Source organism: Lactuca sativa, chromosome 3 (genome assembly GCF_002870075.4).
Source record: "Lactuca sativa cultivar Salinas chromosome 3, Lsat_Salinas_v11, whole genome shotgun sequence".
NCBI classification, from domain to species: domain Eukaryota; kingdom Viridiplantae; phylum Streptophyta; class Magnoliopsida; order Asterales; family Asteraceae; genus Lactuca; species Lactuca sativa.
The window spans coordinates 288,979,850-289,003,614 of record NC_056625.2 but is presented as its reverse complement, the minus strand read 5'-3'; the positions used below and the strand labels follow the sequence as shown (position 1 = coordinate 289,003,614).

At 39.0% G+C, this 23,765-nt stretch overlaps 1 long non-coding RNA gene across 2 annotated transcripts; it reads left to right on the top strand.

Annotated features, from left to right (window-relative positions):
- The first annotated feature begins 2,245 nt into the window (after window positions 1-2,245).
- Window positions 2,246-4,594, top strand: LOC111899303 (uncharacterized). Of its 2 annotated transcripts, none has more exons than XR_006189949.2 (4): window positions 2,246-3,307; window positions 3,733-3,773; window positions 4,082-4,111; window positions 4,294-4,594. It is a non-coding gene; the product is annotated as an uncharacterized LOC111899303 (long non-coding RNA). The 2 variants fall into 2 exon arrangements; XR_006189950.2 differs by having other exon boundaries at window positions 3,510-3,773.
- Window positions 4,595-23,765: the final 19,171 nt, after the last annotated feature.

Genomic DNA, 23,765 nt, shown 5'->3' with positions numbered 1-23,765 from the left:
GTATGGCCCCTGTTTGTACATAGTGGGTCAAGAGTATTGCTTAACGCTTATATAATAGTAATAATAGCTAGACTATTAATTAGTCTCGTTGAACATTAGACTAAACTCTAGGTGTTGTGAACAATGTGTTCACCCGGTGTACTCTAAAAACCTATTAATAGGTATTGCGAGTGGACTCTCGAAAACGATATTGTCAATAAACGAGATAAACCATGGCAACTATGCAGACTTAGTGTCGATTCCTTAGGATACTCCTTAGGAATGAATGAACGAGGAATAGTTGAATCTTAGGGTAGATCCTTAAGAGTAAAGAATATAATGGGGATGGATAATTTGGTTGATTGTTTCATGTTTAACATAATAATTATATTATTGTGGGTTGAAAACCCCATGTACTCACCTGGTTCCCATCCTGTCCGACTCAAGCATATTTGTATCACAGGTGTCGATATGAAGTTACTTTATACTGAGGGATTTAAAAGAGATGTAGATCACTCGTGTAAATGAATGTAAGTTATGTTTATGCTTATGTTTATGTATTGATGATGACATCCCAAATGTTTTAAAATGGATAAAAATACATTTCTTCGGAAAAGGCTTTGATAACGTATTTAACATGTTTTTCTAGGAACAAATTCCGCAACATTTTTATTAAAAGAGGTATTCTGATTTTTAAAAAGCATAAACAAAATTGGTGTTTTTTGGTCGTGAAAATGGGGATGTCACGCCGGTTGACACCGTAAATTGATAATTGAAACCAAATTTGTGTATTAGACCCGAAAATGCAACCAGACACCCGGAATCGTGATCGTGGCACACTTGGAAAATGGCTTATACGGCAAAGGTGGATCAAAGAAGAAGAAGATTTTGAGTTATTTCATGTAGACAATACATCTGACATCAGACGAGTTTATGCATCAGCAACTATCAAGTGTATAACAGCCCTCCCTTTGCTTACTTTTACAAATTAGTTAGAGAAAATAAAAATAGACATACTTGTTGGTTTATGTTTCTATCTTAAAATGCCCACTCTACCCCACCCTCCCATCATATACAAAACGACTTGTATCAACGGAAATTCCTTTGCAAGTTTGTCACCCAAGAGATTTTTTTTCCTTTCATTGAGTTGAGTTGAGTTGAACTGCTTTAATGTGTGTACTATATATAGTTTTGTTACCTCCTTCCCTTGCTTTAAAATCCGCATTTATTTCATTTGCCTTGCTATTCTTAATTTTTTTATGCCTCATGTATGTATGTATGTATGTATGTATGTAGACACCTAGGCAATTTTAGCGGTCCAAAATCAAATATCGGTCAAGGGCCAATATTTGGGATATAGGTTATCACGGTGGGATATCGGTATTTTTATATCATGCATAATTAATATATATATATATATATATATATATATATATATATATATATATATATATATATATAAACATAAAACATATATAAAAGTAATATAAAAATTCAAAATTCAAAACTGCCAATGTTTGAAACATAATCTTACGTAAGCCATGGAACCTTCCTCCAAGTCCACATCAACCAAGGCATCCAATTATTTTATCTAGATCATCCACATCAACACTAATATCATCATCATCATCATTTAAGAATTATGTACTTAACACATCAACATGATCAAACCTATAGAAACTAGCAAGTTAACACTTAAGTATGTAACAATTAACATAACAATAAGATCGGTTAATACTTAAAACATGAGTCTATGACTTAAAAGTAACAATTAAGTAGTTAATGTAATAGTAGGTTCAGTTAAGTTAAGTCCATAAGACTTAAGGTCATGACTTAACACTAAAAAAAGTAAGTAAAATTACTTAACCGATATCCCACCTAGAAATCGCCTGGAAATGTCGGCAAATATCGGTTCAGTATCGGTTAATATCACCGATTTTTGCGGTCCGATATTTTGGACCGATATTTGACACCGCTATATTGAAAAGTACCGATAACTAATATCCCACCTAGAAATCAAATGGAAATCGCCGATATTAACTGCTTAGTTAGACACTAACAGCTAATTTGCTTGTTTTATTTTTACATTCAGTGTTTGGGATAGTTTTCGCAACAACTCATTTTCATTTCATTTCGGTCATGTTTTATTTTGCAAATGAGTATGGAATTTAGTTGCTTAAAATCTTCTGAACGATGGGTCTCATAGCCCTATCTTAAACTATTGGACTTCAGTTGCTGGCTTTTTTTTTTGTTAAAGTTACTTTTATTACCCTTGGTATGCTTATTTATATATATACTAATTCTAAACTACACCATGAACAGGAGTTGTTTCTGATTGGACCACTTTGATTTTTATTTTAATTTTTTTTTTAAAACGTCCGTGTAGGCCAATAAGAATAAGATCGGTGTCCATACATGTGGTAAGCACCGCTTTTTTCATCGATTTTTGAGTCGGCTTTTTACCCCCATTCAATTTAGATCAGTGTCCTCTCCACCGCTTCATTTTCTTCCGGATCCTCTACCGCCTCATCTCCGCTTCTGACTTCTTATCGGCCTTTGCTGGCGATTTCCCCTAAACCAAGAAAACCGACAAGCCAAGAGTGTCGATTCATGCTCTGCGTCTAACCGAAGATCCAATCCCAGGTATTTGTCCTTCGCTACCATCAACGAAAGGGGAAGGACGGTCACAAGCCGACTGCTGACTTCAGCCGACACCCAGTTCATCGCTTACCGCTCCATCATCCGCCCACAATCGCCGCCCAACTACTTCTTCCATATTCACATCGTCTTCTCCTTCAATGGCATCCATATAATTTTGTCAGATGAATCTTCTTTGCAAGGTCAGTTATGCTTGGGTACTAAATTTGAAAACCCTGTTTATGTTTTCTTTGTATCCTTCATTGAAGAGATTTCTAGCAATGGTTGAAGTATTTGTTTATTTTTGGTTTTATTTGATGTAATTTACCGATCAAGTTTTTCCAAATTGGTTGTTGTCAAATTCATTTTTTTTTTTTTTTTTGTAATTTACTGATAAAATTTATGTAGTTTCCTGTTTTCTGAGTTCATATAATTGTTTTTAATTATTTTTTTTTTAAAATTTGGTTCAACCCCTCAATTCGTCGTTATTTGGTTCAAAACAAAATATCTGGTGATTCTATCATATTCATGATTTTCCTTGATTTTTCTTACTGAGCTAACGGAAATGTAATTGCTATCGTATGCTAATCATTTCAGGTTATCTAAAGTCAACAAACTCATATTTTTGTCAACGTAAATCATGGAAATTTCCGAAATTGAAGAGAATATGTTTGCGCTGGGTGAACCGAAGGTAAATCTATCGTTATTCTTTTTAATTTAATTACAATTATTATTCATGAACTTATTCATTAGTTGTTTATGTTCCTCCAATTCTGGGCAATATGCTGAAATTTTCTCAAATATACTTTAGATATAATTTATTGGTTAATATGTTTGTTTTATAATGGCTACATGGAGGAATGTTTAAGACGCTCTCTTTGATCTACATCAAGGTGTTGACCGTTTTCCCCGACTTAGAACCAGATCAAAACGAGAAGGCAGAAGAATTCCAATAACTGGATCAAAGATAGAAACTATACCGGCCGATGATTACTCTTTTTCGCTTTCCCTCTAATTTTCCACTTGAAATTGACTCTCTCTCTCTCACACACACACACATACATAAACGTACAGGCATGTAGTAGTTTTAATAGTTGCATATGGGTTGTTTTGCAGGTTTACAAAGGATGGAGTGTTAGCTTCCATTTCATCACCAAGTAAGAAAAACATAATCATCTCTTCCATGTTTGGCAAAAAAACTCTTTTTTTTTTTTTTTTTTTTTTTAATTTTATTTCTTTGACTATATTTTGTTGATATTTTGCAATGAACTTACCTAAGTGACAGTAAACCTGACAACAAACATTGGTTAGCAGCTCAATAATTTCCATCACTTCAAGCAATTTAAGTTTTTTAATTACACAATCGAAATGTTGCCATATTATTGTATAAATATATTCAACTATAGTGAGTTTCTGGTGTGGGATTGGTACCTTTTCACTCAATTAATTTCTGATTTTGTTGCAGGTTTACAATTTTGATGAAACAACACAAAAGGTACATTCTTTTTTTTTACTTATATCTGATTCATCCATCATCTATAATCATCATATTAGTTTTTTAAATCAACTTATGTTACTAGACCTTGGGTAACCATATTAAAAATCATTTTAGGTTATTAGACCTCAGCAATTTAATGATTTCTTATTACTTGATCAGATTTCATTGATTGTTTGTAGTTTTGGTGAATTATAGTGTTGTTGGTTGATTCCATACGAGTAAGCGACTGTTTCTTTTTTATTTTATTGGCTAAGCACTTGATATTGACCCCATTAAAGGTTTTTTTCCTGAAAAACACCCTCACTTTTACACCAGTCATGATAGGCATCAGAGTAAACTATCAAAGAAGCATCGAACTCTTAATGTTTTCTTGGTAGTTGGTGATTGTATCTTAGTTGGATTACAGGTGATTCTTCCTTCTTCATTTCTTCTCTTCCAGTCATACCATGTATATTCATTCCATTGAAGCTGTTCAAGTTGCTCATTAGCTTACATACCTTTTTTTTTTTTTTTCCCACAGCTAATTTTGGTGTACATATGTAAGATGGATGGGAAGTTGAGCTTTAATGCTATTAGTGTGAATTTTTTGACAGAAGTTGCAAAGGTTATCTTTGCACTTATTATGCTTCTAATACAAGTACACAAGTTATTGTGCTTTAGGTTTAGTTTTTCCCTATTACAATTTACACATGATTGTGCAAATTGAAGAATTTTTGGTTTTACAGGTTACAAATTAGAAGGCTAGAGGCAAGCCACTTCTTTCAGTCCCCGATTTTATACAGGTAATCAAATCTAGCTTTTCCAGACATTTTCTCATGAGGGTAGTTCGGTCATTTGACATTTTTACCTACATTCCTTGTACAAGCATCTCGCAACAATTTGGTTTCTTGAATGACAGAAATATAAAGTGTTCAGATTTATAAACCGTTTGCTGACCATGTTCTTAGGTTGAATCCTCCGAGGTGTAATGCCAACCCATCAAAACTAATTGTAAATGTATTTAAGGTGATTAGGGGTGATTATTGTTGCTTTCTTCCATGTTTCTCATTTTTGATTGTTTGAACCTACTTTTGAATCAAATGGCCTGTTTCTTGCATGTTTGAAGATTTTTGGATATTTATACTGATATTTTTGTTTGTGTATTCTTGAGTCATTCAAATGTTTTCTACTTTTATAACTTGAATCTTTATTTTACTTATTTTTCCATTCAAAATGCAGGTTTGTCTTGAGGGAAGGTCTGCTGGACAATGGTAACTAAACATGATTAAGAAAACCATTGATGAAGGTTCAACTTTTCATTGTGTTGGTTCTTGACAATGCTCATTGGAGTATGCTGGTTAAAATTTTCAGTTGTTATTTTCCTATTTCTTTTGGCTCTTTTGTAAATGATGAAACATCCAAAAAAAACATCAAGCTTCTATAATAATCGACGGCCTCCAATCCTCGCAGCGCGGGGTTTCATCACTAGTTATTTCCATTTCATATGCTACTAATCAAATGCTCAATTCGTTCATATTTTAAATCCATAAAAGTTCCATTTGTAGTTGATAGGTTCCAATTACTTTTTATAACAATAATGTGCCAAACAAAAGTATCATAATGAATGTTAAAACACAAGAAAAGTATCCATACTTATCGCACATTAAAATCGTTAATGGTGAAGTATGTTGCTTGATCGCAAGAACTTTGCAATTAAAATCGTTACCACTTACCCATGTTCATATGTAAGAAGGTAAGTTAGTATAATAATTTGAATTATCCCTTGTTTTCGATCAATAACATTAATTATCAGTAGGAATCAATTTTTTCATAACCCTTAAAATTCTTGTTCCTTGGCCCACTAAACCGGCTCCGGTTCATTAAACCCGGTTCCGATTTTTTTTTTTAAATCCGAATCTAAAACCTGAAATGCCCGGACCCACTGGAGCCGTACCTGGAATATCCGGAACCTGGATAATGCTAATTTTTAAACCTTATACCCAGACTGTTTGAACATTTTCTAGTTCTACCGATTCCGATTCTCCAGTCCGATTCCGATTCAGGTCCGGTTTTCCGATTATATACCTCATCCCTTCCTACTGGTTCTTAATGTGCTTTCAAATATGTTGGTGTTTTGCGTCATGAGTGCGATCACAAGAGAGGAACTCTACGTTGCATTTTGAAGTTTGATCCACTAGCGAGACAAAACAATTCGAAGAAAAACACAAATGTATGATTCGTTCTATTATGTCCATTAAGTAACATAGATTGTTTGTGCTAGATCTGGTTGTTATGAGTCAATAGATCAGAAAAAATTGTTGCTTCCATTGTCCTGATTTTGTATTGGACTACGCTCGTAACCCATCAGGAAGTAGAATTCCTAGCGACCTATGAAAACCGTTAGAATATATAGATTAAGCATATGCATGAGAAGGATCCTAGAAGGCGAGTCTAGTAAAGTTAATATGTTCTTAACAAAGACGTAAAAATCTTAGTCGAATCTAGGAAAATTTGTTGCATGTGCCCATTTGGACACATACATATTGCTTTCTGGTTATCATCATGTGTAGTGACTTGGGAACTACGACGCCATTTTTTTGATTAGCATGAATAGGTGTCTAAAAGGTAGTATAGGCATGTACTACCCAAAGCACAGGATTCATACTTGGGTTAGGAAGAGTCACATGGTTACTAAGGCGCTGGTGCTTGAGTTTGTTTTGTTTGTTTCCATAATTACCTGGGACATGATAACTTCTAGGAGATTAATTATGTTTTGAGCCCAAATGGTCATGAAGGATCATGTTCGAGAAATGCATATATGCATGAGTGAGTTGATTAATTTGGAGATCCTTGTTAGACGTAGTAACCGAATTCAGACATTTAATTTAAGAAAGTAGTGACCGAGATGATTAACAGAAGCATTACAGCCTTCATTAGGGTTGAGCAACCAGTAGCCAGAGTTGCTACCAGTTGCGATAAGGTGCAGGTCATCCTCTCTTGTTCAAGGGAGGAATGTTTGGATTGTTAACACAACATAGAAGGTGTATTTTGTGTTACTGTTTGACTTATAGAGACAAGAGCCTAGTTCGTTATGAATCTTTTTCATATTAAAAATATTGTGAGAATGTGACCTTTCAATATAATACTATAGCCATACCTTATCTTGGGTTGAGTTTACGACCCAACTTAGGAAGGATAGGGAGTCTTCGATAAAGTCTAGTCTGTGACTCAAGAGTTCGGACCGAAGGTCCATCGGTGGATGAAAGAACAAGTGTAGGTTCCATTACCACCATCAACAGATAGGTTCAAACATATTGATTCTAATTATGTAAACTAGGAGAGCCACAACCATGGTAACTAGTATATACAGGTGAAGTTGCAACTGTCTTGTATGCATTTTCACCCAAGTGTTTCATATATGATCAAGAGAATCATTGCAAAAGGATAATTGGAGCACAACAAGGTTGAGTGTCCTAGAGAAAAAGGAGGAATTGTATTGAGATCAACAACCTTCGTTGTTGCTAGTGATTTTGATTATGTTGGTAATACCTTCTTATACCATTTTTATATGTGTACATTGACATCATGCATGTCGTGACCTTGATCAGACTATTGTCATGCTATGCGAGAAGATCACTTACTATAGACATAAGCATTAATACTATGTTGGAGATGTTAAAGTCATTGATATAACAGTGAGGAGTTTCTTCTATGAGGAAAGGAGCTATAAATCACATAGGCAGAGCTAGTTTGGCTTTAGGTTGATTATGAGTAGAAATAGGTGGGAGTTTAGACCCAAGTGTGGAGAACCAACCATTAAGTAAGAAGTGTGAAAGGCAACTCAATTTCGGTATGACGCCAATATCCAAGATATTTGCGGCACAAGAAGCTAAGGTAGAATCATTAGCTTCGGTTGTGTTATGTAGATGATAGATGAATGTTTTCATTGAAAATAGGGAAAATGACATCAAGTATCATGAGGGAACTTGAGACCTTTACATGTACCTATAGGTAAATGGGACGAACTTATCTTAGATCTTATCATCGATATGTTGTGAGTTATAATTTACCAATTGATTAAAGTATAGCTTCCTGAGTCTCGCATGTGTAGAGGATTGGTCTGTAGATAATGTTTTCATAGTCTCTTAAGTAAAGATTTTACTTGAGATTATCCTCTAATTTTCTTAAAAAATACTTCCGTTAGTCATAAAATGAAAACAGTTGTGACCGACAAAGTCGAAACCCAAAGGGGACACAAATCAATAAAGATTGTGAACTTTCTCGTCTAAGTCCTTAGTAGATGAGGATAATAGTTGTGTAGAGAAATACAATGTGAAAATGGTCGTTTACTTATGGTGAAACCTTAATCAATAATTTGATATTTCAAGAAGGGAACTAGGTCCGCAGGCTGGCAAGCTATCACAAACGAACCTAGAACAATACTTGGGGTATAAGAGTGAGTTGATCAAAGTACTCTGAGGGAATAGTACAAGAACAATTCTTACTTGGGAAAATGTAACAGCCCAATAATAGTGATTAAATATTTCATTTTAAAATTAATAGTTTCAAACATCAAGTTTTTCCAAAACATCTACAAAATACAATATCAAAATTATCAAAGTAATAATATCCAAAACGTGCGGAAATCATGAGAGGAGGATGTTATGCCATCACGCCAGGCTCTTCCACTTAGTACCAGAATTACCTAAAACCATAAACATAAACTGAAAGCGAGAAGCTTAGTGAGTTCCCCAAAGTATCACATGGGGTATATTTTAACCCGAATATGTCATAGTGGGCCCCACCCTAGGGTGTATTTCAACCCGATCATGCAATACTGGGCCCCAACCTAGGGTGTATTTCAACCCAATCACATTATATACATATATATATATATATATATATATATATATATATATATATATATATATATATATATAGGGAGCTAGTATTCTACATAACCGAATAATGGGTCGACATGGGTGCCTTCGACCCATGTATACAGTAAGGAAACTCACCTCACAGACAGACGAGAAAATTAAATAGTATGCTGCTCCGAAATGAACTCTATCAGTCACCTTTATAAATACAGTAACGAAAACTCAAAATACAGATCAAAATACCCAAAATACCCCTAGGTCAAACCTTGGTCAAAATCCCAAGTTAAAGTCAACTGAGTCAAACGGGTCAACTCGGTGAGTCTGCGGGACGTACTCAGCATATACGCGGGGCGTACTGAACCTTTGATCAAACTATGAAGAGCTGACTACGTATGTGCAACATACCCTTTTGTACGCCCAGCATACGCGGTTGCCACTAACTCAACCCATTAAGTTCTTAATCCTTAACATCAAAAATACTAGCTTCTTGACCTATTAAGAAAACATAGATCATGCATGGAAAGAAACTAATGATCAAGAACACATTTTTATGACTTAATACACCCTAAAACATCTGAAAAAAGAGAACTCAAACGTCTTGGAGTATTCCATACTCACAAGGATCAAGATTTGGGACAAAAGGGTTCCAACTTTAAGCTAAAACTAGATTTAAATAAAATACTCATCAAGGTTGGAGCTATATACCTCCAAAAGGTGCACAAAGGAGGGTAGATGTTGGATCCAAAGCCTTGAGTGAAACAACTCAACTTCTAGGTTCTTCCTTCACCACCAAAAGTATCAAAATGGCAATAAAGGAATCTCTAAGCTTCAAGATACGTTCACACACTTTAGGGTTTAGAGATGAGGTCAAGGGGGAATGGAGGATGGAGTTAAGGAAGGGTACGAGGCTATAATGATGCTTAAATAGGGTGCAAACCCTAAAATTCAAGGTTTGCACCCTAGCCATGTATGCCCAGCGGACGCAAGCCATGCCCAAAATTATTATATTGCCATTTGGTATCACTTTGCAACACAATCAATAACCAGGGGTCAAAAAGGAAATAATTGGGAATCAAGATGTTACAGAAAAATAGGAAGTGAGTGGCAAGGGCTGAATTTATTTGTTGCTTTTGTGATTCCAGAGATGAAATCATCCTAAGTGGGGGAGAATTGTAACGCCTGCAAATACGAGCTTGACTTTTTAACGATTGTAAGAGATAAATATGTTTCATAAAAAGTGAAATGGAGATCGATTTATTTTTAGCCAAAACAATCTAGGTAAGAGTTTATGTACTCAAAAATATGAATTCATTGATATAATGAACGTTGAGAATGGAGTTCTTATGAAAAGTCTTTTATAATGTATTTCTTATAGACTATAAAAATAAAAATAAAATGTGAATTGGTCGATGAAGTGTAAAGGGAAGTTGTAGTACTCGTCGATGCAAAACTTGGTATATAAATAATGTCGAAGATGGAGCTCATATGCGAGAGATATAAGTTTTTGAAGTTTGCCAAATTTAACTGTTAATTGCAATGCCAAATCATACCAAATGTCACAATCTAGGAAGAACCCTTGCTACCTAGGCTAAGGCGCGACACACCTATGTTAGGGGCACAATATGCCTCCCCAATAGATCTCCTATAAATAGCTTCTGAAATGCCATTTTTGCTTCACCCATTTTCTCTCTCCACCTTATCTTCATAGAAAGTCCAATTTTCCGAAGCTTCTTTCGGTGTTGCAACGTATTTGTAGTGAGGCTCTGAAACATCAGATAGCCTGATGAAAAGGAGTATTCGAAGTCAAAGTTCTGTCCCCGACTTTCCAAACTTTTCCTAAAAAATTATGTAAGTTAAGTTCCACTTGCTATGGTATACGTTTAACTTATATTTATGCTCATATTCGTTATTATGAACCTATAAATAAGATTTAACAGTGATTCCAATCGTAATACTGATTGATCTACTTATATGAGTGATGTCTAAGCTATCAAGTTAGGTGTTTGAAGTGGATTTTTCCAAAGTGTATACTCTGTATACCAAACAGATCCTACCTCCAATATGATCTTTTACCTAGTCATTCCTTATCAACTATAACTTGAAGTATTCATTGTGATTGTTGAGGAATCTTATAAATAGTAATAAAACTCGTATAAATACGAAAGAATACTCAAACACTGTAATATTCATATTTAGGGAAAACTGAAGTATTAGTCAAAGAGCTAATTTTCCTGTGAATCTTCCTCCTTAATGAGGTTAGTGCATAGTTACTTTCATGAACATGATTTTAATACAAGTATTTATTAAATGTATTAAATATCTATTGAAAGTTTAAATATGTTGGGCTGAAGATTATTTTGATGATTGCGTCTTTTGGGCTCGATAGTTTAGTTATTTTGTATTCCGGTTTGGGCCTGTCCAACCGAGAGTCTTTTATGTTTAATATATAAATATATGCTTGCATGCATATTAGGTTAAGAACTAAGGATTAGAACGATAGATCAGAGCTAAACGATAGTATTCCAGATTTCCTTAATCGTTCTTGTAACCTACAAATCCTCTATAGTTGATGTTCTTAATCGAGCTCTTCTGAGGATTTTGTTTAATCATTCGACATGTTTGATTCAATCTTGTCTCGTTCTTATTGTCGTGTTCTTATAATTTTATATTTACATACTTGTTCAAGATCTAATCGATCTTCATAGATTAAAGGTTGTTTTTAATCTCATCAATTCGTATCAGAGCAGGAGGCTGTGTAATCGATACACATCTTTTCTGTGAAAAAGATTTCCATTAGGGTTTTTCTGCAACTGTCGATATTTATTGAGCCGTCATCTCATTATTGACGTATCTTGATATTTATTGTTTTGCCCTAATCTGCTTTATTACAAGTCTGATCTTTGAACAGGTTTTTTTTCGATCATAATGGACGAGACGCAATCAAACCCTATTAATATTTCCAACAGCATCGGTTCGACGACAAAGATTACAATCTTATACACCCATGACTATGAAGTATGGGCGCATCACTTCGAAGACTACGTGATTGGATCTGAGGATAATGGATACCTCATATGGGAAGCCATCATTAATGGACCGTTTTCTCATTCTGCAACGTCTAGGATTATTAAGACACAAAAGGAGTACAATGATCTGCTGAAGGATGTTAAGGATATTGCACAAGACGAGAAGGACAAATTCCAGTGCAATATCAAGGCGTTAAGGCTAATCAGATTCACCCTTCAATCCGACACCTTTAGGTTGGTCAGCTCATGCACGACGGCGAAGGAAGTTTGGGATAGACTTCGCGAACTGTATTCTACAGACGAGGATCTTGAACATTCTATCCAAACCTTGCTCTTATCTGAGTTTGGAGAATTTAGGCAAGGAGCCAAAGAAACGGTGACCCAGACATTCGATCGCTTCAATCATCTTCTCAGCAAGATGATCAAACACGATATTGAAAGGAAGCTTATCGAGCAGAAGGTTACTTTCTTAAATGGACTGAGGTCTGAATGGAGAGCAGTGGTTTCTACAGTCAAAGCCCATGAGCAATTTAAATCATACTCTTTGGCGAAACTGGTGGGTATTCTCAAGTCCCAAGAGAAGATTGTGCTGCAAGAGAAGAACATCGTTTCAAGCCTTGGTTCGTTGGCCCTCCTATCAAAAAGTAAAGCTGTGATGGAGGATGAAGACCTCAACTTGGAGGAGTATGACCTCACATCTGAGGATTATGCCATGATGGTGTCCAATCCCAAGAGGTTCATAAAGAAGAGATTCCCCAGCAATAAAAACCGAAACTGGCAGGGGAGTTACAGCTCAGAAAAGGTGAACAATGAACCGAAGGTTGAGGAGCCCAAGAAGGAACCGAAGGTGGATGGCGATTCCGGAGTAAGCTGTTACTACTGTGGTGGGAAAAACCACTATGCTAAGGATTGTGTCCTTAAGAAGATGTCTGAAAAGGATGATGGAAAGGATGAGGAAGCTGTGTTGCAGAAGAGGTTGGATGAGTTGAGAAAGAAGAAGTCTACTGCTAACCCTTCTATTAATGCTCTTATTGTGCAGGGTTCGGTTAATGATGACGAGTTCGGTAGCACGAAAGTTTGGTCTACCGACTCAGAAGACGATGAAGTGAGAAAGCCTACCCATGGAAAGGCTTATGTGGCAAAGGAGGAGAGCAGTGGAGGAAGATGCTTCATGGTGTCTGACGTATCTCAAATGAGGGGATACAACACCGATGGTGGAAGCGATGGACCGAAGGTACAGGAGGACATGTGCTTTACGGCCAAACCACTCAGCCAGCAGTTCAATGAGCTCGATGAACTGATAAAGAAGGTACAATCGGTTTTCATTTCATCTAAAGTACCACCATCCTCATATGAGAAAGAACTAAAAAACGTTAATACAAGAATTTCTCATCTAGATAGTAGCTTAACTCAAACTCGAGTCACCAATTCTAACCTAACTGATCAATTAAGCAGGGTGGCGTCGAAGAGTGAGGAGCGGCGAATGTGGATCGAGTTGAAGGAGTCTAAATTAGTTAAAGTTAAAGACGAAAACATTTACTTGCAAAGAGATAATTTAAAATTATTAAAACAGCGGAATGTTTTTTGTTTAATTGCAAAACGTCTATATTCTAATATTACTCAGCTTCACTTGGATTGTGAAATAGGCCAAAAGATCCATCGCATGATTTTGCCCTTCCTTGAGTTTAAGGAGGATGAAATCGATGCAGAAGCCTATAATTGTGAGAGTGTGATATCGTCTGATGATGTCAATCCGACCTACATGTATGGACTGGACAAAATTGAGTCCTGCATTAAATCCAAGGACCACAAGGACATGCTTAAAAATCTTTTAGATGAAAATGATAGACTTAAACTGAGAACCGAAACCATACAAAAATTTGACTCTTTAAACGCCAACGTAAGCTCAGAAAACAAAATTGATGTTGAAAATGCATCTGAGCTTAACGAAGACGACAACATGAGTGAAATTTCTGTAGAGGACACGGTTGACTGCTCAGAATTTGTTAAAAGCGAACCTGAAAACCACAAGAATCTTATCTCTGAAAATTCAGTAGAGTTCGCTCGATTGTCCCAACAACAGTCCCCGATCTTAGTAGAGAAAGCAGTTGTGTATCAAAAGGTCAGGACCACTCCGAATCAAGTATACAAGGTGACTAGAGTAACCGAACATCAAACAGCTGAACTCACAGCTATTGTAAACGAAGACAATGCTGATGGTTGCGATGAGTACTTCTGGTCAGCACCAATAGATAATGAAAACGAAACGGTGGGCTTATCTGAAAGAACCTCTTGGATGAGTAAAGGTAGATACATACCTGAACCCTTGAATAAGCCAGATAATTTCGATGAGCCGAGCACCAATGGCACGAAAGACATTCCTAAGGAGGATGAAATTTTGGCAAAAGAAGACGTTCCCTCTACTCCCTCAGCTCAAAGTGAAACTCCTTCAGTTCAAAAGGAACCAGCCAAGGAGAAACCTAAAACGAAAGCTAATGTTCATCATCAACCAAAGCAGATGAGGAATAAGAAGAGAGAAAGGAACCAAAGATACGGGAAGAATCTTTCTGAAAGGAGACAATTCTGGCAATCCCAGAATGCATACTTCTCACATCAAGACAAGAATCTGAAGTATGAAAACAATCCTGTCGAAAATTCTGAAAGTCACAACAACCGAAAGCCAAGGTTCGGTTCACAAGAACATACCAACCGAAAGCAAAGGTTCGGTTCTAACAATGGCTTCAACCGAAAGCAAAGGTTCGGTTCTGAGAAAGACGATTCCAACCGAAAGCAAAGGTTCGGTTCTGAAGTCAAAAGAGATCAAAACTCTAAGGTCAGTCCCTCCAATGATCAAAAGCAAAAGGGTCACCTAGAGTCTCCAGCCAAGAAGTCCTCTCCATCTAAACCCACTCATTCTACTTCTTCTACTTCTTCTAATTGTTCTACCAATTCATCTCCGTCTTGCTCTAAAGCTAATTATGTTCGTTCGCAAAAATCTCATCCGTCAGCTGAACAAAAGGGCAAGCAGAAGGTCAATGGATCCAAACCAGAGTCCAAACCGAACACACCCAATCCTAATAAGATAAAAGTTTTTACCATTAAAAAGAAAGATGAAACAACACACATAAAACGAACATATCTAGTTGACATCTCTCTTACTGTTCCTGTTCCCATGAAAAGCTCACGAGGACCCAAGAAACTTTGGGTTCCTAAATCTGCTTAATTTTTGCAGGTTATAAGTGACGAGCAGTTCGACGAAGAATCGTACATCGATAGTGGCTGCTCACGTCACATGACAGGGAGGAAAGAGGAGCTCAGGGAATACAGATCTCTTGCAAATGGTGGCAACGTCAAGTTTGGAAATAACTCCTTCGGCACCATAAAGGGATACGGGATGATAACAAATGGGGACTTTACTATAAGGAAGGTGGCTTATGTGGAAGGACTCCAACACAACCTCATCAGTGTATCTCAGCTTGTTGGAGGTACAGGTCTCAAAGTCTCATTCGATGATGAAGGTTCTGAAATCATAGAGAAAAAGACAAAGAAAGTGATTCTCAAGTCGGAGCAGAAGGGTGAAATGTTTCCTCTGAACCTTAAACCCATCAAAGGAAACCCAGCTATATGCCTGCTATCAAAAGCTCAATCTGACGAAAGCTGGTTGTGGCACCGAAGACTCTCTCATCTCAATTTTAAAGATATCAACCGACTTGTCACTGGAGGTCATGTTAGGGGTCTTCCGTTGCTCAAGTTCGACAGAGATCATTTGTGTGCTGCATGCGAAATGGGGAAGCAGATTCGTCAAAGTCACCCATCTGTAATCAACACAAAAGTTGTTGAACCACTCGAATTACTTCATATCGATTTGTGTGGTCCTTCATCTATTGAAAGCATCGGTGGTAGCAAGTATATTCTGGTTATTGTTGATGACTTTTCACGATTTACATGGGTGTTCTTTCTAAAGCTCAAATCTGAAGCGACTCAAAAGCTGAAAGTGTTTCTCAAGCAAATTGAAGTACAGCTCAAGAAGGTTGTTCGCAACATCAGGAGCGACAATGGTCTGGAATTCAAGAACAAGGAGTTTGAAGAGTTTCTTGCAGAAAAGGGAGTTAGTCACAACTTCTCAGCTCCCTACACACCACAACAGAACGGAATTGTCGAAAGACGAAACCGATCTTTGTGTGAAGCTGTCCGAACTATGCTAAGTTTCGCTTCCTTACCTCTTTATTTTTGGGCTGACGCTATTTCTGCTGCTTGTTTTACACAGAACAGGTCTTATCTCAACAAGAGATTCACGCTCACACCATACGAGATTCTCAATAACAGAAAGCCCAATGTGAAATTTTTCCATGTGTTCGGCTCACGGTGTTTCATCTTTAACTCTAAAGAACACCGCAACAAGTTCGATGTCAAAGCCGACGAGGGAATCTTTCTAGGCTACTCTCTCACATCCAAGGCGTACAGGGTCCTAAACAAGCGTTCGAGAAAAATTGAAGAGACATACTATGTGACCTTTGACGATAGCTATGTCAAAAAGCTGCAGGCCAAAGAAGATATCGCTGGGGAAATCTTTCCTGAAACTGGCCAAGTCACAGTCTCGATCGCTAACCTATACGATAAATTTCTGGACCTCTTTGATGAACCAGAGAAAGCTTCTCTCTCAGAAGCAGGTGCAGCAGACAACAAGGTTGATCACATGAAGCGGATTGTCGAAGATGCTGCAAGGAGAATGCATGAAGGAGGATCGACTACTGATGACTCTCCATCCAACAATGCTTCAGTCGAGGGGGAGCCAAGCTCAAATGTCGAGGGGGAGCCAAGCTCACATGTCGAGGGGGAGCCAAGTTCTACAACTCCAACCGAAGGTGCTTCTCCAACCGAAGGTACCTCTCCAACCGAAGGTGCTTCAACGCCTGAAAGTCCAGCACCACAAGGAACTCATGAACCTCAAAGTTCTCAAAGCTCATCAATCGAGGGGGAGCATAATGATATGACGCTTGATTACGATAGCCAATCTGATCCAGAAGAAATGATCAATGCTGAACTAGACCCAACCTTTGATCCGAATTACCCTCCTCTTACCAAATGGACCAGAGATCATCCTATCTCTCAAGTAGTTGGTGATGTATCTGAAAAAGTTCTGACCCGATCACAACTGAAGGCAAAACAGACATCCTTATTTTCAAAGGTTGAGTTTTGTATGTTTAACTCATTCGTATCAAAAGTTGAACCGAAGACAGTTAACACTGCCCTCGATCACTCTGATTGGCTTCAAGCAATGCAAGACGAACTGAACGAATTTGAAAGGAACAAAGTCTGGCGCCTCATTCCAACTCCTCCAGATGCTTCGGTTGTTGGTCTCAAATGGGTGTTTAGGAACAAAATGGACAAGGAAGGGAATGTAATAAGGAACAAGGCTCGTTTGGTAGTAAAGGGATACTGCCAGGAGGAAGGGATAGACTATGTAGAGACTTTCGCTCCAGTAGCTAGGCTAGAATCTGTTAGAATGTTTCTGGCTTATGCTGCTCACAAAAACTTCGAGGTTTTCCAAATGGACGTCAAGTGTGCATTTCTCAATGGAGAACTCGAAGAAACTGTGTATGTGGAGCAACCTCCTGGGTTCGTGAACGAAAAGTATCCAAACCATTGCTATATTCTGGATAAAGCTGTGTACGGCCTCAAACAAGCTCCGAGAGCCTGGTATGAAACGCTAACTAAATTTTTAAAGATGTCTAAATTCAAACAAGGTTCGGTTGACCCAACCTTCTTTCGCAAAAAGTAAGGTAACCACCTTATGATAGTTCAAATTTATGTCGATGACATCATCTTTGGGTCCACGAATCCCAACTTAACAGCTGAATTCAGAAAGCTGATGGAGAATAATTTGAAATGAGCTCAATGGGTCCTATTAACTTTTTCCTTGGTTTAAATATTAGACAGGGACCCGAAGGCATCTTTATCAATCAGGAAGCTTACACGAAGACTCTCCTAGCAAAGTTTGGCTTGATGGGAGACTCAAAAATCAAAGTCCGAATGGCATTCGGCACCAAGCTTACCCCATCTCTAGACAAACCGGCTGTCGATATCACGCTCTATCGTCAAATGATAGGCTCACTAATGTATCTTACTGCTAGCAGGCCTGATATCATGTTTTCTGTGTGTTATTGTGCTCGATTTCAGGCAAACCCACGCGAACCTCACATGCTTGCAGTGAAAAACATCTTACGCTATCTGAAGCGAACTGCCTCCTTAGGTCTATGGTATCCATCCAACTCAGGCTTCTTCGTTCAAGCCTATTCTGATGCTGACCTTGGAGGATGTGGACTCGACAGAAAAAGCACAACTGGTGGCTGTCAATTCCTTGACGGGAAGTTGGTCAGCTGGCAATCCAAGAAACAAACATGTGTGTCGTTCTCTACTGCCGAAGCGGAATACATTACCGCTGCATCCTGCACATCACAAGTGATTTGGATCCAGAGTCAACTTCGAGACTATGGACTCAATATGAAGAAGATCCCACTATATTGTGACTCTGAAAGTGCAATTAGGATCTGTCATAACCCAGTGCAACACTCTAAAACCAAACACATAGCACTGAGGTATCACTTCATCAAAGATCACGTGGAAGATTGAAACGTCGAAGTTCACTTCGTAAGGACCACTGATCAACTGGCTGACGTCTTTACCAAAGCTCTTCCTGAAGCATCATTCAACAGAATATTGCAAGGGCTAGGTATGATGGAATCAGAGTCAGTACCTCACACTACCTCTCAACCTCAAACGTAAGAAGCGAAACCAACCGAACGTTAGGGTTCGGTTGAACCATCTGACTCGCTCATCACTTCAAAGGTAGTTTTTCTTGGTTGTATATTTCTTGTACAAAATTGTGTTTCTTTGTGTTAAAAGTATTTTCCAATTAAATTCCTTGGTTTCTCAAAATTTTCCAAAACCGAAACCAACCGAAGGTTCGGGTTCGGTTTTTCAAAATTTTGTTGAACCGAAACCAACCGAAGGTTCGGGTTCGGTTTTTCAAAATTTTGTTGAACCGAAACCAACCGAACGTTCGGGTTCGGTTTTTCAAAATTTTCAGGAACCGAAACCAACCGAACGCTCGGGTTCGGTTTTTCAAAATTTTGTTGAACCGAAACCAACTGAACGCTCGGGTTCGGTTTTTCAACTTTTTCCCAACCGAAACCAACCGAACGTTCGGGTTCGGTTTTTCATATTTTTTCCAAAGTTTTTTTTAAGTCTTATTTTTTTTTCTTGATTATTTTTTCTTATTTTTGTTATTCTTTTTATTTTTTTTCTTTTATTTTTTACTAAATCTCAAAACACCAAAAATATTTTTCTCTTTTATTTTTTCTTGGATGTTCATTCGTTTATGGGGATATAATTAATGAATTACTTAAATGTCCCTAGAAGCATGCTGCTGTATGTGTCCCAAGCCTCATAAGATTTTGAATAATAGCCTTCATGACCTGGTATACACAAACCTTGTCTTCCCAATAAGGCTAACACATTTATTCTAATCGTGAGCTACCTCACTCTCTTCTCACATGAGTTCAGAGTTTACTGCTTGGTCCTTATTTTCGCAGCAGAGGTACTATGTTTTCTCACACCATCTCCATAACTCTTCTCCACTACATTCGTTTCATCAACGTAACCCTTGAGACTCTCAGAAATTACCACTAAGGTTTATGGTTACACAACATCTGTGTTTATGATCTTAGTTTCGTGTTACTACGAGCTGAGTGAAACCCAAAATTCAACACCTAATGGATTGACGGTGAACAATTAATTTGCTCAAGTTTTCACCAAAGGATTGACGAATGTACCCTAATGAAATCTCAAATTTTCTTTTGTGTGATTCCTATGAAATTGTTAAACACCATAACATTTCTTCCCTTGGGATCTAGGTTTTCATTTTTTTTTTGAGATTTTATATTTTTCCAAGCCAATTTAAGAAAAAAAAAATTCCTACCTACTTGTTCAACAGGCTACACCGGTCTCACAAGTACTTTGTTCACCTTCTTTCTTATTTCAAGAATAGAATTGCTGAATCAAAGCGAAAGCCACCCTTATTTAGCCTAAATAAAAGAAGCCTTTCAACATTTATTAATAAGTGTTTGATCGTAATTCAACGGGAATCCACACCAACACTTTAAGGTCTCTCCTGACCTTGAAGGAAGAGATTCGTACCCGGGATCATTAGTTTCGTGTCATTATTGACATCACAGAATATCCTTAAAAGAGTTGCTTTATTTATTTTTCTTTTACACTCTTTGCACGAAAATCTTTGATTTTCCAAAATTCCGTTACTAAATTTTACAGGCTGTATTATTACTTGGTGGTTAATTATGGAGCTGTGGTCTACAACAATCCACGTGGGCATTTAATTCAAAGGAGCCACTTACAAGGATAAGACGAATGGTTGCTGACTAGGCGGGAGTTAAAAGGATTGAAATTCAAACGACGGATAAAAATTGGGCGCGTGTGAATTTGAAACGGCCATGCTTTTACTGACATTGTGGACGCGTGTCTGAAATCCTAGCGTCATCACTCTGGCAATTAAAGGCGCGTGAGGAATTGAAACGGTTTTCTCTCTGAAACGGCGCTTGTTGGGCGGCGTGATCCTATGAATCTGACACTCTCTCTCCTACGTGATCATCGCACGCCTCAACTGTCATCCATCTGTCACTCAGGAAACCTTTTCGTATTTCCATAAGAGATTTGAAACGATTGTTCTCTCTCCAATCACCCACTATAAAAGGCCATCTACACCACCTTTTACCTCTTTACTGCCTCCGAAATTTCCAAAGCACATAAACTCTCAAACAGCTTCACTGTTCATCATCTTCTTAAATCCTCAACAATGGCAGAATCCTCTTCCGTCCATGCTACTTCATAGATCCTACCCATCCGTCCACAACAATGTCTGCTAATTGATCTTAACCCTCTGGCGTACGACTCCTACATGTCGCCGATCATCGAGTGCTTGAAGTACTCCCAAATCGCCACCGCTCTCTCCAGGATCGAGTCTGTGCCCATGGTGGCTCTCTCGCAGGTTTATGCGACTGCTTATTATGACAAAGCAGTTGACCGGGTGTTCTTCGAGATTGTTGAACACAAGACATCCGTTTCTCGCCAGCGTTTCTGCACAATGCTAGGGTTGGCTGTTGACCCATCAAGAATAAATCCGGAGACGATTCCAGTTGGGTATCTGTACAATATGTTTTACAACATGGGGTACACGGAGGTCCTCACCTCTGTCGCAAAATTCAAGAAGTCCTGCCTGCCGCCACAGTGGAACGGCATGTTCACAGTCCTTTTCAAGGGCTTGTCGGAACGGAGCTCAGGATCCGACGGTGCAAGTCGCCTTTTCCTGTCGATCATGTACGCGGTCTACAACGGGGTTAACTTGGACTATGGGTTGGTCCTATGGCAACAGCTCATCCAGAGCCTTTCTTCATCATCACGACACTCTGAGGTGTCGTTGGCCCGGTTCTGGATTTTGATTACCAAGTCGGCGATGGACAAGTTTGAAATTCCCACTGCTGCAGGTGCATCGATGTCTTCCGTTGGTACGTTTCATACCAAGAAGATCATCGTCTCAGATGCATCGAAATTTTCGTTCATTGGCTCCATTCCGAAGACAATGTATGGCGACGTGCCCTCTGACAGCAGGTTGATTCGGACGATCAAGGAGTTTAGGCCAACTGGTCCTAGGGAACTGACACCGGATATGCTCAGGTCTATCCACGATGCAGACAAACCAGTGAACAGGGGCAAAAAGGCTGACAAAGGGAAGCAAGCGACCAAAGCTCCTAAGGGTCCTTCTCCCAAGAAGAGGAAACAGACAAAGACTGCACCGTCCCCACAACCGAAGAGGAGGAAGACTCAACAGAAGCGAAAGCTTGTTATTCCCTCATCTTCGAGTGAATCAGAGCACGAGAGTTCGGGTTCGGATGGCTCTCAAGGAGACGAATCTCCTCAACGAAGCAACACACCACCTCGGTGACCTAACCCAGAGATGGAACTTCATAATTCACCAGTTCCTTCACCTCCTCCCACCATTCCTACTTCCATTCCGACCATAATCCCCACTACTACTATTCCACCAACATCTTTCCCTATACCACCACCCATTTTCACAACTACAACCGAAACACCACCAGTAACCGAAACCCCACCCGTAACCGAACCACCACAAACCGAAACCCATACAACCGAACCTACCCACACTCAACCACCACCCAAATTTAACCCCACACCCACTCAACCTGAACCTACCAAACCCACAACACCCCCAGCTTCACCACCGCCTCCATCTCCAGAAAATGCCTCTGATGGCGAACACTCTTACCTTGGTGGTGAACACATGAACTTTGATTCGGTCTACTATAGTCCGTTTCAGGTTCAGAGTGACGAGGAGGATGATGCTCCAGTGACAAAAAGGCATCTAAAGGAGCTCAACGAGAAGGTTGACCTACTTCTCGCATCATCTTCCAACCAGCAGTCCTCTCTCTTTGAAGCTGCCCTTCAGAAAATTGTTGACGCCTTCTCCAGGGCTCAATATGATTCGGTAGCCTCAGCAACTGCTGTGATTGACGCCTCAACCAGAGCCTGTGAGGCTGCGACCGAAAAAGTCGATAAACTATTCTCCGACGCTTCTGTCCTGTTGAAATCCTTGCAGGAAAGCGCCGACACCACCAAGACAACTTTGGAACCGATTGTTCAGCAATTGGCCAAGTTCGTCTCCATGGAGTTGACTTCGTTCGCTACTCTTCGCCAAAACATAAGCGACGACAACTCGGCCCTTCGTGCCTCCATCGATGCTCGCCTCGCTAAGTTACAGGAGGATCTCGCAGCCGAGAATTCATTGATGGACGTTCTGGCGAGCAAAACAACCGCCCTCAAGGTCAAGAGCACGCAACTTTCCAGCTCACAACAACAACTGGAAGCTCTTCGATCCGAAAGGGAGGTGATCAAAACATGTGTTTCGGATGTACACGCTGCCCTATCCAACATCCTAGAAGCACACGATCCTATTCTAAACCATTCGGTGAGGCGAACCCTCGCTGAAAAGCTCTCTCCGGCCATGGACCTTCTCAGCAAAATCGAAGGTCTTCCGAGTTTCGTGTCCATTCCGAAACAAGGGGGAGATGAGCAGAAAGACGGATCGAAACCACCTCCTTCCTCCAAAGCTACTCACACTACCGAACCACCTCCGACTGGTCAAGCTTCGGGTTCGGGTGTGAAGAACAAAGGCAAAAACATAGCTGAGGAAGAAGATGAAGATGAAGACAGGGAGACTATTGCTGACATGTTAAAACGAAAGAACAGTCGCAATGCTGATGATGATGCCAGTCGTGTGGCGCGAGAGGCTGAAGAAGCCGAACGCAAGCAAAAGGAAGCCCACGATCTCCTTGAGAGTAGGAAGACTCTCTTCCCTGCATGGACTCGGGAGAGAATGATCAAAGAGGCCATAGAAACTCCCAGCATATTATGGCTCGAGCCGGTTATCTCGTTCGACTGCAACAATACTGTCGACTCGCAGCTCGATATGCCGCTGACTCGAAAGGCGTTTATCTTCCACGCCTTCTCCAACATCTTTGAAGTCCCTCATCCGAACGCTGAGCTTGACAGGGAGCTCATTGACTTCTATCTGGCGGCTGCTCGTCCTCAATACCTTACTTGGAGCGCCCAGAAGATTGTAAACGTTCGTGTACTGAAGCCTTACACCGAAGGTCGTTTTATAAACGTTAA